At 40.5% G+C, this 15,025-nt stretch overlaps 1 protein-coding gene across 5 annotated transcripts in view; it reads left to right on the top strand.

Moving 5' to 3' along the window:
- The window catches only part of rgs14b (regulator of G protein signaling 14b), a 56,830-nt gene extending 50,704 nt beyond the window's left edge, over positions 1-6,126 (top strand). For all 5 annotated transcript variants that reach the window (XM_061902113.1, XM_061902111.1, XM_061902112.1 and 2 more), the window contains 4 exons: positions 2,840-2,905; positions 3,460-3,537; positions 3,605-3,658; positions 5,848-6,126. The gene's annotated coding sequence lies outside the window, so the exon portion shown is untranslated. The remainder of the gene's footprint in view (positions 1-2,839; positions 2,906-3,459; positions 3,538-3,604; positions 3,659-5,847) is intronic.
- The last annotated feature ends 8,899 nt before the right edge of the window (positions 6,127-15,025 follow it).

Raw genomic sequence — 15,025 nt, 5'->3', positions numbered from 1 at the left:
TTGCATCATTATGCCTCATTTGTAGCTATATTTCAGCTCATTTGGTTTCCTTTAAGTCCTCATAATTTAATTTATATCTCATAATACACTATCTGTATGTAATATGGCTTTTAATTTTTTGCAGCTCCAGACAGATTTGTTTTTATATTTTTGGTCCAATATGGCTCTTTCAACATTAACAGTTGCTGACCCCTGGTCTGGTGGCATGCTTAAGAATCACTTAATTGAATATTCAAATATGGTTACTATGCAGCTACAATCGGGCGGAAGGCGGGGTACACGCTGGACAAGCCGCCACCTCATCGCAGGGCCAACACAGATAGACAGACATTCACACACTAGGGACCATTTAGTGTTGCCAATCAACCTATCCCCAGGTGCATGTCTTTGGAATAGGCGCCAGCGCCCCCCGCGACCCCAAAAGGGAATAAGCGGTAGTAAATGGATGGATGGATGGTTACTATGCATAGCAGGGGTGCACATTATGTCGATCGTGGAGAGTGTGTCAGTCGATCGCCAGCCAGGCATCAAAAAATAAACCTAAAAATTAGCGATCAGCCATCTTCACAATGACATCACTTTCGTCACTTGATTGACATTCACGGCACCCGTGGGTCTTGTGAGATGACGCATGCTGCTGCCAGATCATTATTAACAAAAAATGACCAACCGGAAGGCGAGAAACACTTTTTCCGTCAAAAACTCCAAAGACCGACCGCACAGTTGCTATCTTCACAATAAAAGCGCTGCTTCATCCTGCCTGCGCTAACAAAATAAGAGTCTCAGAAAGCTATCACGCACAAGCTAGCAAACTACGGAGTTTGCCGCCAAAGTGTACAAAAAGGAGTATGGATGCTAGACAAATACGATGCAAAAAAACATACACTTTCATTAGATGGAAAGTTGGACTTTTTTTCTCCTCCATTTGAAAATGCGGACGTTATCATCACTACTGTCTGATTCCAATCATTGCATCAGAATTATGTAACACATCAACTAGAGATGTCCGATAATATCGGACTGCCGATATAATCGGCCGATAAATGCTTTAAATTCTAATATCGGAAATTATCGGTATCGGTTTCAATAAGTAAAATCCATTAATGTTTAAAACGCTGCTGTGTAAACGAACGTAGGGAGAAGTACAAAGCGCCAATAAACCATAAAGGCACTGCCTTTGCGTGCTGGCCCAGTCACATAATATGTACGGCTTTTCACACCCACAAGTGAATTCAAAGCATACTTGGTCAACAGCCATACAGGTCACACTGAGGGTGGCCGTATAAACAACTTTAACACTGTTACAAATATGCGCCACACTTTGAACCCACACCAAACAAGAACGACAAAACACATTTCGGGAAAACATCCACACCGTAACACAACAGAACAAATTCCCAGACCCCCTTGCAGCACTAACTCTTGCGGGACGCTACAATATACACCCCCCGCTACGCCCTAACCCCGCCCACCTCAACCTCCTCATGCTCTCTCAGGGAGAGCACGTCCCAAATTCTGAGCTTCTGTTTTGAGGCATCTTAAAAAAAATAATGCACTTTGTGACTTCAATAATAAATATGGCAGTGCCATGTTGGCATTTTTTCCATAACTTGAGTTGATTTATTTTGGAATACCTTTTTACATTGTTTAATGCATCCAGTGGGGCATCACAACAAAATTAGGCATAACAATGTGTTAATTCCACGACTGTATATATCTGTTGATATCGGTATCGGTATTTTGGACAATATCGGCAAAAAAGCCATTATGGGACATCTCTAACACCAACTTATATTCTTGTCTTCATGAAAGAAAGGAATCTATATGTGTTAAACATGCTTGTATTATCATTAAACACCTTTTAAAAATGATAATAAAAACTTTTCTTTCATGAATAAATAAATATAAATGATATATATAAAAGAGGTAGATCCCCTCCACTTGGTCAGTTGAGAAGTAGCTTGCCTGCCAATAAAGTGTGAGCACCCCTAGTGTTACAGTGGACAAAATAGTAAATATTCATGTTCGTTCAATCAATCAATCAATGTTTGTTTATTTTATATAGCCCTAAATCACAAGATGTCTCAAAGGGCTGCACAAGCCACAATCAATCAATCAATAATCAATGTTTATTTATATAGCCCTAAATCCCAAGTGTCTCAAAGGGTGGAACTTGCAAAGACAAGTTGGTAAAACAAGTTTGAGAACGTTGTTTGAGAACGTTGTTTATCTTACATTGAGGAAATTATGGGGTTGCACTACAGATATAGAAAGTCCACATAAAAATGTAGTCAAACACATGGCAACGAGACGGAAACAAAGGACATAAGATACATATTGGTGAGCAATATGTAGTATTTATTTTACTAATGTTTTTCATTACGCTTTACGTCTGTTACTGTATGTAAAAACCTGCACTGCAACAATGCAACTTAGCCAACCTATCCTATTAAGAGTACAGAACTGATGCAACCTAAGGCCATTTCTACATACAGCTACAAAAGAAAAACACAATTAAAAGCCAACAAAGGAGCTATAGACAAAACACCAATTCAACACCCACATAATGTACACTGCTATTGGACCCTGCCCATCGTCTGTGTGGTTAGGGGGCGAGCAGCCAGAGACGGGAACAGACCCAACAAATCCTAGACCCAGTTTCTCTTGGCCATGGACCAGTCCGCACAGATGAGCGAGAATAATTATAATCACATGTAACTGGTTGACTACATAATATATGTTACGCTTCCTTCCCTGTTGTGAAGTGCTAAAGCTTGCATGAAAAGGTTTAAACTTCATCCGATAACTTTTATATTTGTGTTTTTGCCTCCGTCTGAAGCCCGAGTTTTCAATCAGAAGTGATCCTTCAGCTCTGAAGTCAGCCATGGAGCAGAAAACCAACGAGGTATGGGAATAATAATGTATTTTTTGGAGTGTAAGTCGCACCTGCTGAAAATGCATAATAAAGACAGAAAAAAACATATATAAGTCACACTGGAGTATAAGTCGCATTTTTGGGGGGAAATGTATTTGCTAAAACCCAACACCAAGAGTAGATATTTGAAAGGCAATTTAAAATAAATCAAGAATAGTGAAGAAGAGGCTGAATAAGTGTAGGTTATATGAGGCATAAATAAGCAACTGCTATGTTAACCTAACATATTATGGTAAGAGTCATTCAAATAACTATAACATATAGAACATGCTATACCTTTACCAAACTATCTCTCACTCCTAATCCATAAATCCCATGAAATCTTATACGTCTAGTCTCTTACGTGAATGAGCTAAATAATATTATTTAATATTTTACGGTAATGTGTTAATAGTTTCACACATAAGTCGCACCCCCGGCCAAACTATGAAAAAAACTGTGACTTATAGTCCGAAAAATACGGTTCATATTTCTATAACTCTGTTTTGCTATACGACTCTTCACTTCACTTTTTTTTTCTGAAGTGCACAACCAGCACCTCTCCCCAGAAACACATGAAGAACAGATCCAAATCTACAGATGAGACACAACAGACCAAAAGGGTGAGAACCAAACTGCCATCAACTCTAACATGGTTTAATAATATGTTTTTTTTTTTTTTTTTTGCAGGCTTTTTCCTCACAAAAATCTCTTCCAGGCAGACCACAGCTGGACAGAGTGAAGGTACACTGCAAAAACTGAAATCTAAGTAAGATTAAATATCTCAAATAAGGGTGATATTTGCTTATTTTCTGTCTGATAAGAGAATTCTTCTCACAAAGCAGATTTGATGTTAGTGTTTTACTTGTTTTAAGTGTTTTGGTCCTAAATGATGTCAGTAAGATATTACAGCTTGTTGCTGAGATTTGATGACCTATATTGAGTAAAACATGCTTGAAACTAGAATATCAAGTGTTGCAAAGCTGTGTCATCAACACTCACAAGTAGAAAACTACTTTTTAAAGTAATGATTTCTTATTTCAAACATGAAAAAAAATCAGGACTTTGACACAATTGTCTCATAATTAAAACAGATGACAGCAAAATGGACTTTGCTGTTTTATTTTCAATGAAACAATAGAAAAGATGTACTCATATAGTAGTACAGTTGGCACAGTACAGCAAATCGACAGTTAAAGGCCTACTGAAATGAGATGTTCTTATTCAAACGGGGATAGCAGCTCCATTCTATGTGTCATACTTCATCATTTTGCCATATTGCCATATTTTTGCTGAAAGGATTTAGTAGAGAACATCCACGATAAAGTTGACAACTTTTGGTGCTGATAAAAAAGCCTTGCCTGTAACGGAAGTAGCAGACGATGTGCGCGTGACGTCACGGGTTGTGGAGCTCCTCACATCTGAACATTGTTTACAATCATGGCCACCAGCAGCGAGAGTGATTCGGACTGAGAAAGCGACGATTTCCCCATTAATTTGAGCAAGGATGAAAGATTTGTGAATTAGGAAAGTAAGAGTGAAGGAGTAGAGAGAAAAAAAAAGAAAGGACAAGAGGGCAGTGAGAGCGATTCAGATAGGGAAAATGCTGTGAGAGGCGCCTTGGCAGCCGTGGGGGGGGGCCGGACCACTCGGCCAGGCCCAACAACCGCAACAAGGGATAGAGCCATACCGCTTTGAACCTGACGGTGACGGTCAGGAGGACGCTGCTGATATTGATGCTGGAGTAGCACACGACATAGATCGCCTTCAGAATGCAGAATGGTAAAATATTATTTATTATTACACATAATACACTGTACTTTGTGTGTGTGGTCCAATCTAACCGTGTTCGCTTGACATCTCTGTTCCATAGTAAAGCTTGACTGTCATCTTTAGGGAATGTAAACAATGAAACATCGGCTGTGTTTGTGTTGCAATACACCGCTTCACACCTACAGCTTTCTTCTTTGATGTCTCCATTGTTCATTGAACAAATTGCAAAATATTCAGCAACACAGATGTCCAGAATACTGTGGAATTTTGCGATGAAAAAAGACGACTTAATAGCTGGGCACGATGCTGGCTCAAAATGTCCTCTACAATCCATGACGTCACGCGCAGGCTTCATCATACCGAGACATTTTCAGCAGGATTTTTCGGCGCGAAATTTAAAATTGCACTTTAGTAAGCTAACCCGGCAGTATTGGCATGTGTTGCAATGTTAATATTTCATCATTGATATATAAACTATCAGACTGCGTGGTCGCTAGTAGTGGCTTTCAGTAGGACTTTAAGATTTAAACATTTAACATGCGACATGTCTAACAATTTTGAATAGAAATAGTTCAAATTTTTTGCCGCGGGCCGGGCTGTATATAAGTGCACTAATTGAGTGAAAGAGCACACACTTGGTGAAATGATGTCATGTTGTCGATGGAAAAATACATTTTTAGAGCATATGATTTGCCTGAGCGAATAGGAGACCCGAGAGTAACAATCGCTTACCTTGTTGTCTTTCCATTAAGAACAATAAATCAGTTTTTAGTATAAGTTTGATGGTTTCAAGAAATGTAATGCCGAGCGCATATCATTATGTCAAGATAATGAAACTAGCAATTACTTTATTCAAGAATATTTTTCAACATATTGAACAAAAAGGTCTATTTTTTGTCCCTACCAAGAAAAGTGCACTTGTTAATAGTGAGAATATACTCATTTTAAGCTATTTTTGGGTTAATTGAAGTTAGCTAATTTGACTTGTTTTGGAAAGTCTGGACAAGCCAATTTTTTTCTTGTTCTATTGGCAGATAATTTTGCTTACTTCAAGTAAAATACAATTTTTTTTTTTCTTCTTGGTTTTGAACACTGACTTTTTGCAACATGTTGTGTTCTATTGCAAAATGGCAGCTTATACACCGTTTCCTGTATTGCAGGAGTGCCTGGATGGTTCGGAGACGCCATCATCCTCCACTGAGGAACTTAAGTGATCAACCAAGCGATGAATGACGTCACCAACATAATCCTATAAATGTACATTTGTATACTTGGAACACTCAACAAGTAAGATCACTAAGCAAACGCCAACAATGTACTGTAGAAAGTAAAAAGAAATGTGACATGATGTAACGTATGTGCTTTCACGACCATTGCATGTAGAACAAAAGCAGTGTTTTTAGTGTTAACATTCCAATACAATAAAGTGGTGATAATGACTATGTATCCATGACAACAAAGAACAGCAAACATTAGAAGTGGCGCCACCAAGGGGTTGTCAATAAGTTGTCGTAGCATCAGTTAGTCCATTTCATTCTAAATTCACAGCCAGCCGGGCATCTTACATTGATGGCCGATAGTTTCACAACAACACAAGACGATGAGATAAGCTGTGTTGTCGGTAGAGATGTCCGATAATATCGGCCGATAAACGCTTTAAAATGTAATATCGGAAATTATCAGTATCGGTTTCAAAAAGTAAAATTTATGACTTTTAAAAACACCGCTGTACGGAGTGATGCAGAGCGCTACTAAACCTTAAAGGGGAACATTATCACAATTTCAAAAGGGTTAAAAACAATAAAAATCAGTTCCCAGTGGCTTGATGAATTTTTTGAATTTTTTTTCCAAATTTTACCGGTCCCGGAATATCCCTAAATAAAGCTTTAAAGTGCCTTATTTTCGCTATCTTTGAAACCACTGTCCATTTCCCTGTGACGTCATACAGTGCTGCCAATACAAACAACATGGCGGTTACCACAGCAAGATATAGCAACATTAGCTCGGATTCAGACTCTGATTTCAGCGACTTAAGCGATTCAACAGATTACGCATGTATTGAAACAGATGGTCGGAGTATGGAGGCAGATAGCGAAAACGAAATTGAAGGTATTGAGCTAATAGCTATTGAGCGAATAGCTATTGACGCTATTCGGCCATAGCGTGGGTGTACCTAATTAAGTGGCCCACAGCATGGCTGCCTTATTAGCATCGCCGGTAAAATGTGCGGACCAAACGATCAGGACTTTGGCATCTTGTGACACTGGAGCAACTTAAATCCGTCGATTGGTAAGTGTTTGTTTCGCATTAAATGTGGGTATCTAGTTTCAAATGTACATACAGCTAGCGTAAATAGCATGTTAGCATCGATGAGCGTAGCAAGCCAGCATCGATTAGCTGGCAGTCATGCCGTGACCAAATATGTCTGATTAGCACATAAGTCAACAACATCAACAAAACTCACCTTTGTGATTTAGTTGACTTAATGGTTGCAAATGCATCTGCAGGTTATCCATACATCTCTGTGCCATGTCTGTCTTAGCATCGCCGGTCAAATGTGGAGACACTCTGGCACATTCAATGGGGGTCTGGCGGCAGACACTTTGGCATCTTCGGGCCAGTGGTGCAACTTGAATCCCTCCCTGTTAGTGTTGTTACACCCTCCGACAACACACCCACCAGGCATGATGTCTCCTAGGTTCCAAAAAATAGTCCAAAAAACGGAAAATAACAGAGCTGAGACCCGGTGTTTGTAATGTGAAAATGAAAATGGCGGGTGTGTTACCTCGGTGACGTCACGTTCTGACGTCATCGTTAAAAGACCGATAAACAGAAAGGCGTTTAATTTGCCAAAATTCACCCATTTAGAGTTCGGAAATCGGTTAAAAAAATACATGGTCTTTTTTCTGCAACATCAAGGTATATATTGACGCTTGCATAGGTTTAGTGATAATGTTCCCCTTTAAAGGCACTGCCTTTGCGTGCCGCCCCAATCACATAATATCTACGGCCTTTAACACACACACGTGAATGCAAGGCATACTTGGTCAATAGCCACACAGGTCACACAGAGGGTGGCCATATAAACAACTTTAACACTGTTAAAAATATGCGCCACACTGTGAACCCACACCAAACAAGAATGACAAACACATTTCGGGAGAAAATCCGCACTGTAACACAACATAAACACAACAGAACAAATACCCAGACCCCATTGCAGCACTAGCTCTTGCGGGACGCTACAATATACATCCCCCGCTGCCCCCCAACCCCGCCCACCTCAATCTCCTCATGCTCCCTTAGGAAGAGCATGTCCCAAATATCTAAGCTGCTGTTTTGAGGCATGTTAAAAAAAATTAATGCACTTTGTGACTTCAATAATAAATATGGCAGTGCCATGTTATTATTTTTCCATAACGTGAGTTGATTTATTTTGTAAAACCTTGTTACATTGATTAATGCATCCAGTGGGGCATCACAACAAAATTAGGCATAATAATGTGTTCATTCCACGACTGTATATGTCGGTATCGGTTGATATCAGAATCAGTAATTAAGAGTTGGACAATCTGGGGGATATCAGCCAAAAAGCCATTATGGGACATCTGAAGTTGTCGGCGTATGGATCGTTCTTGCTGGCTTTATCTTCATAGTTTAGTCGCTGTTTCAAGTGACTGCCTCGACATTGTTTAGTTTAGGGCAGGGCGACTGGTGTTGGAAAGATGGACACGCTATTTTCACAAACAAATATTTATTTTCCTCACAATGACATTTCACTCACATTTAACGTCAATTTCCCGGATATTCTGCGTTTAACAGCGGTTCTGTTTTATTGGCCGATAGTTTGACTCTGTCCGTGGTTAAGTAAATGCAAAAATCATATTTCCTTACTTTTTTTTGTGGACTTTAGTGATTAATGAATAGGCATATTAGCACTGTGTCAAATAAAAAGTAGCAACTATGGTCAGAGCCCAAACTTCTAGTAGATGTGGTCTTTTTTCCCCACTTATGTGCTCCCTGTTTGTGTCACCATTTCAAGCTCAGGAAATTGCATGCATGTTGCACAGCCCATTAATTGTTTTTTTACCCTGATTATTATATTTTCCTAATCGTGAGAAACCAGAATCGATTAATTGTCCTGTCCTACTGATCAATAATTTAAACTAAACTAATACAAATTGCAGTCAAAAGCAGCGTTAGTTCAGTATTCAAGTTAATATGGTGAAAATGGAATCAGAAAGCCAGGACTCGCCACAGCAAAACCTATACAAAAAAGAATATATATATATATATATATATATATATATATATATATATATATATATATATATATATGTGTATGTGTGTATATGTATATATATATATATATATATGTATATATATATTTTATATATTTTTATTTTGACATACTTCACACAGAAGTCATCATTGCTCCATAACTGTTGGTCTAAAGCAGGGGTCGGGAACCTTTTTGGCTGAAAGAGCTATGAAAGCCAAATATTTTAAAAACGTATTTCCGTGAAAGCCATATTATATTTTGGTAATACTTTTGATATGGGGAACATATTCCCCATTAGTTAATTGCTTATTAACATGCAAATTCATAACATATTGGCTCTTAATTTGTCATTTTTAAGTACTTATTAATGCCTTTTTCTGCATGGCCTTATTTTACGAGCAGTAAGCCATTAACTAAGAGTCTTCCCTTATAACCTCAGAATTATTGCTTATTAGTAACTCTAACCCTTATATGGTCCCCTAGTGTCCAAATAACTCTTAATTAAGTCTTTGTTACTGAGAATATGTTCCCCATACTAAAGTGTTACCAATATTTTTTAACACTGAATACAACTAAATGTGCGCATTTTGAAGTTAGACCAACATTTTTAGACTCTAATAAGTCTCTTATTCTTTTTAATAACATTGTTATCCTGAAGCTAACAAATAATAAATGAAATACTTTTTACCATTAATGCGACTTCTTGGATTGATGGAATAAAATGCTTGAGAATGTTTTTAATTTTGAACGTTATTTTTAACCCTGCGATTACCAGCGGAATCATTTATTACTTATGGTGTTAAGCAATGTCAGCTAAGATTGATCAGAGAGCCAGATGCAGTCATCAAAAGAGCCACATCTGGCTCTAGAGCCATAGGTTCCCTACCCCTGGTCTAAACTAGGGCTGGGCGGTGTGGCCTTTTTTAAATATCTCGATATTTTTAGGCCATGTCACGATACACTATATATATATATATATATATATATATATATCGATATTTTGCCTGAGCCTTAGATGAACACTTGATGCATATAATGTATGATGATTCTATGTCTACATTAAAACATTATTCTTCACACTGCATTAAAATATGCTCATTTTAAACTTTCATTCACACATTTCTATTACATATAAGGGTCCACTGGATCCGGGGCTCGCTCACACACACACACACACACACACACACACACACAGCAGGCCTAGGCAGGAGGAGGACAGAGTGTGGGTACACAGAACATCAGAGGGTCAAATGTGCGAGAAAATGAGAGCAGACAGTGTTGACAAACAATGTTGCAACCTTGTGTGGGAACCGCAGGTGCAGAAACACAAAAGAAGACTCCATGTGGGATGTAGAAACTGGCAGAGAAATTTCCTGTGCAAAGTTCATATTGTTGTTACTCAGCCAGCGTTTGTGGGTCTGATGGACCCGTTGCATTTTGTGGCTTTTAATGCCTCACAATCCAGCACTTTTATGTTAAAATACTGAACAGATGTTTACCTTATCCCATTAAACATGTGTTCAGTATTTTAACATAAAAGTGCTGGATTGTGAGGCATTAAAAGCCACAAAATGGTCCTAGAGAGCCGTTTGGGTGGCATCCTGATAACTGAACCACCTCATCTGGCTCCTCTCCATGTGGAGGAGCAGCGGCTTTACTTTGAGTTCCTCCCGGATGGCAGAACTTCTCACTCTATCTCTAAGGAAGCCCAATCGGCCGCTTGTACCCGTGATCTTGTCCTTTGGGTCATGACCCAAAGCTCATGACCATAGGTGAGGATGGGAATGTAGATCGACCGGTAAATTGAGAGCTTTGCCTTCCGGCTCAGCTCCTTCTTCACCACAACGGATCGATACAGCGTCCGCATTACTAATAACGCCGCACCGATCTGCCTGTCGATCTCAAGATCCACTCTTCCCTCACTTGTGAACAAGACTCCTAGGTACTTGAACTCCTCCACTTGGGGCAGGGTCTCCTCCCCAAACTGGAGATGGCACTCCACCCTTTTCCGGGCGGGAACCATGTAGTCAAAATATTATCCAGTAAAACAAGACTACACAATTAACCAAAGTAGGCGTTTTCCTTGCGTCTTTGTATTTGTTTTCTACATTGATGTGTACAAGAAAGGTAGAGCACACCTTGTCAGAAGAGAGTGTTTGGCCGTGCCTTATGTAAAAAAAACCAAACTGTAGAGGCAGCAGAATCAGTTCAGCTGTGTGCACACAATTCTGCCAAGCTTTTATTGTGCATCTCAGAGTCCCCGCTCTCATCACTGCTCGGAAAACATGTTTGGGGATGAAGAGCAGGTTATTAAGAAGTATTTCTGTGAGGTCAGCATGTCTGCTTTATTTGCTTGAGGACTGATAAAACGCTGACTTGACACAACTGGAGTGAAACAAAGTGTCTCCGGAGCATGTTTCTTAATTCTTCATGTGGTGGACGTTGTTTCCATCAACACATTTTTAGTACGGTTTACTAAAGGTGGGAATCTGGGCACATCACGGATTCATTCAATTCAACTTGATTCTTGTGACGTACAAACCCTGTTTCCATATGAGTTGGGAAATGGTGTTAGATGTAAATATAAACAGAATACAATGATTTGCAAATCCTTTTCAAGCCATATTCAGTTGAATATGCTACAAGGACAACATATTTCATGTTCAAACTCAACTTCATTTTTATTTTGCAAATAATAATTAACTTAGAATTTCGGGCTGCAACACGTGCCAAAGTAGTTGGGAAAGGGCATGTTCACCACTGTGATACATCACCTTTTCTTTTAACAACTCTCAATAAACGTTTGGGAACTGAGGAAACTAATTGTTGAAGCTTTGAAAGTGGAATTCTTTCCCATTCTTGTTTTATGTAGAGCTTCAGTCCTTCAACAGTCCGGGGTCTCCGCTGTCCTATTTTACGCTTCATAATGTGCCACACATTTTCCATGGGAGACAGGTCTGGACTGCAGGCGGGTCAGCAAAGTACCCGCACTCTTTTACTATGAAGCCACGCTGTTGTAACAGTTGCCTTGCTGAAATAAGCAGGGGCGTCCATGATAACGTTGCTTGGATGACACCATATGTTTCTCCAAAACCTGTATGGACCATTCAACATTAATGGTGCCTTCACAGATGTGTAAGTTACCCATGCCTTGGGCACTAATACACCCCCATACCATCACACATTTGTAAGTTACCCATGCCTTGGGCACTAATACACCCCCATACCATCACACATGTGTAAGTTACCCATGTCTTGGGCACTAATACACCCCCATACCATCACACATGTGTAAGTTACCCATGTCTTGTTCACTAATACACCCCCATACCATCACACATGTGTAAGTTACCCATGTCTTGTTCACTAATACACCCCCATACCATCACACATGTGTAAGTTACCCATGTCTTGGGCACTAATACACCCCCATACCATCACACATGTGTAAGTTACCCATGTCTTGTTCACTAATACACCCCCATACCATCACACATGTGTAAGTTACCCATGTCTTGGGCACTAATACACCCCCATACCATCACACATGTGTAAGTTACCCATGCCTTGGGCACTAATACACCCCCATACCATCACACATGTGTAAGTTACCCATGCCTTGGGCACTAATACACCCCCATACCATCACACATGTGTAAGTTACCCATGTCTTGGGCACTAATACACCCCCATACCATCACACATGTGTAAGTTACCCATGCCTTGGGCACTAATACACCCCCATACCATCACACATGTGTAAGTTACCCATGTCTTGGGCACTAATACACCCCCATACCATCACACATGTGTAAGTTACCCATGCCTTGGGCACTAATACACCCCCATACCATCACACATGTGTAAGTTACCCATGTCTTGTTCACTAATACACCCCCATACCATCACACATGTGTAAGTTACCCATGTCTTGTTCACTAATACACCCCCATACCATCACACATGTGTAAGTTACCCATGTCTTGTTCACTAATACACCCCCATACCATCACACATGTGTAAGTTAGTCATGCCTTGGGCACTAATACACCCCCATACCATCACACATGTGTAAGTTACCCATGCCTTGGGCACTAATACACCCCCATACCATCACACATGTGTAAGTTACCCATGTCTTGGGCACTAATACACCCCCATACCATCACACATGTGTAAGTTACCCATGCCTTGGGCACTAATGCACCCCCATACCATCACACATGTGTAAGTTACCCATGCCTTGGGCACTAATGCACCCCCATACCATCACACATGTGTAAGTTACCCATGTCTTGGGCACTAATACACCCCCATACCATCACACATGTGTAAGTTACCCATGTCTTGTTCACTAATACACCCCCATACCATCACACATGTGTAAGTTACCCATGTCTTGTTCACTAATACACCCCCATACCATCACAGATGTGTAAGTTACCCATGCCTTGGGCACTAATACACCCCCATACCATCACACATGTGTAAGTTACCCATGCCTTGGGCACTAATGCACCCCCATACCATCACACATGTGTAAGTTACCCATGTCTTGTTCACTAATACACCCCCATACCATCACACATGTGTAAGTTACCCATGTCTTGGGCACTAATACACCCCCATACCATCACACATGTGTAAGTTACCCATGCCTTGGGCACTAATACACCCCCATACCATCACACATGTGTAAGTTACCCATGCCTTGGGCACTAATACACCCCCATACCATCACACATGTGTAAGTTACCCATGTCTTGTTCACTAATACACCCCCATACCATCACACATGTGTAAGTTACCCATGTCTTGGGCACTAATACACCCCCATACCATCACACATGTGTAAGTTACCCATGCCTTGGGCACTAATACACCCCCATACCATCACACATGTGTAAGTTACCCATGCCTTGGGCACTAATACACCCCCATACCATCACACATGTGTAAGTTACCCATGTCTTGGGCACTAATACACCCCCATACCATCACACATGTGTAAGTTACCCATGTCTTGGGCACTAATACACCCCCATACCATCACACATGTGTAAGTTACCCATGCCTTGGGCACTAATACACCCCCATACCATCACACATGTGTAAGTTACCCATGTCTTGTTCACTAATACACCCCCATACCATCACACATGTGTAAGTTACCCATGTCTTGTTCACTAATACACCCCCATACCATCACACATGTGTAAGTTACCCATGTCTTGTTCACTAATACACCCCCATACCATCACACATGTGTAAGTTAGTCATGCCTTGGGCACTAATACACCCCCATACCATCACACATGTGTAAGTTACCCATGCCTTGGGCACTAATACACCCCCATACCATCACACATGTGTAAGTTACCCATGTCTTGGGCACTAATACACCCCCATACCATCACACATGTGTAAGTTACCCATGTCTTGTTCACTAATACACCCCCATACCATCACACATGTGTAAGTTACCCATGTCTTGTTCACTAATACACCCCCATACCATCACACATGTGTAAGTTAGTCATGCCTTGGGCACTAATACACCCCCATACCATCACACATGTGTAAGTTACCCATGCCTTGGGCACTAATACACCCCCATACCATCACACATGTGTAAGTTACCCATGTCTTGGGCACTAATACACCCCCATACCATCACACATGTGTAAGTTACCCATGCCTTGGGCACTAATGCACCCCCATACCATCACACATGTGTAAGTTACCCATGCCTTGGGCACTAATGCACCCCCATACCATCACACATGTGTAAGTTACCCATGTCTTGGGCACTAATACACCCCCATACCATCACACATGTGTAAGTTACCCATGTCTTGTTCACTAATACACCCCCATACCATCACACATGTGTAAGTTACCCATGTCTTGTTCACTAATACACCCCCATACCATCACAGATGTGTAAGTTACCCATGCCTTGGGCACTAATACACCCCCATACCATCACACATGTGTAAGTTACCCATGCCTTGGGCACTAATGCACCCCCATACCATCACAGATGTGTAAGTTAC

The sequence above is a fragment of the Nerophis ophidion genome, linkage group LG05 (assembly GCF_033978795.1).
Source record: "Nerophis ophidion isolate RoL-2023_Sa linkage group LG05, RoL_Noph_v1.0, whole genome shotgun sequence".
Lineage (NCBI taxonomy): Eukaryota > Metazoa > Chordata > Actinopteri > Syngnathiformes > Syngnathidae > Nerophis > Nerophis ophidion.
Note: the sequence above shows the minus strand (reverse complement) of the source record. Positions and strands in the feature narration are given on the sequence as shown.